Source organism: Sinocyclocheilus rhinocerous, unplaced genomic scaffold (genome assembly GCF_001515625.1).
Source record: "Sinocyclocheilus rhinocerous isolate Xijiao unplaced genomic scaffold, SAMN03320098_v1.1 scaffold16226, whole genome shotgun sequence".
In the NCBI taxonomy this organism is placed as follows: domain Eukaryota; kingdom Metazoa; phylum Chordata; class Actinopteri; order Cypriniformes; family Cyprinidae; genus Sinocyclocheilus; species Sinocyclocheilus rhinocerous.
The window spans coordinates 1-1,127 of NW_015649779.1; positions in this window are offsets into that span (position 1 = coordinate 1).

The window sequence follows — 1,127 nt, forward strand, 5'->3', positions numbered from 1 at the left end:
CCTCCTCCTCCCCCTCCTTCATCAACTCTAACAGCTGACAACTTTTCCACATTCTTCATTACAGTTTTTCCCAATTGCTTAGACACAATTCTGGGAACAACTCACCATTTTCTCAAATCTTCACACACAATTTTAAAATCTCACACCAAACGGTACAAACAGCTAACTTCTGAATCCCAATTCAAACTTTGCCCTCAGTCAATACAAACAAACTGTCAAAAACAGAGACATTACTTTTTTTACACATTTAACACTGCTACCAAATGCTTCAGAAGTTTTCAGATCAATAATTTGGAACTTAGTGAAATCACAGCAGTGACTAATAACTCTTTCAGAAACAAGAGAAGATGCAGAGTATAATACTTACATTTTCAAAACCTTTATTTCCAAAAGCAAGCAAATGTACAGGTTACTCAGCAACAGCATCAACATTCTCATCATCATCTCGTCTCAGGTGTGGGTCAGGCCATAATATCTCATCAACATCACACATTATGTTTGCTCTTGTGAGGCAGCGTGGAAAAAATGCCCGTGTGTGCCTTATATAACCCTGGATAGACTCCACAGACACATCTCCACAGGCGTCCAGCATTGCTTCCAGGAGGTTTTGGTGTACAGGTTACTCATCAACAGCATCAACGTTCTCATTATCATCTCGTCTCAGGTGTGGGTCAGGCCATAATATCTCATCAACATCACACATTATGTTTGCTCTTGCGAGGCAGCATGGAAAAAATGCCCTTGTGTGCCTTATATAACCCTGGATAGACGCCACAGACACATCTCCACAGGCGTCCAGCATTGCTTCCAGGAGGTTTTGGTGTACATAGGGGTTGCGGTCATACACTTTACACCGCCATGCTGAGAAAAATCCCTCAATCGGATTCAGAAATGGGGAATATGCTGGCAAAAAAAGAACAGTGAACCTGGGGTGGGCATTGAACCAGGTGTGAACCAGAGCAGCACGATGGAAACTCACGTTATCCCAAATGACAACATATTGGACCTGCTCTGGTTGCCCTGGCTCCCCTTCCTGTTGAAGAATGTTATTGTGCAGCTGATCTAGAAATTGAAGGAGTTGTGCCGTGTTGTCTGGACCCAGTTTGGCATGGCGGTGGAGGACGCCA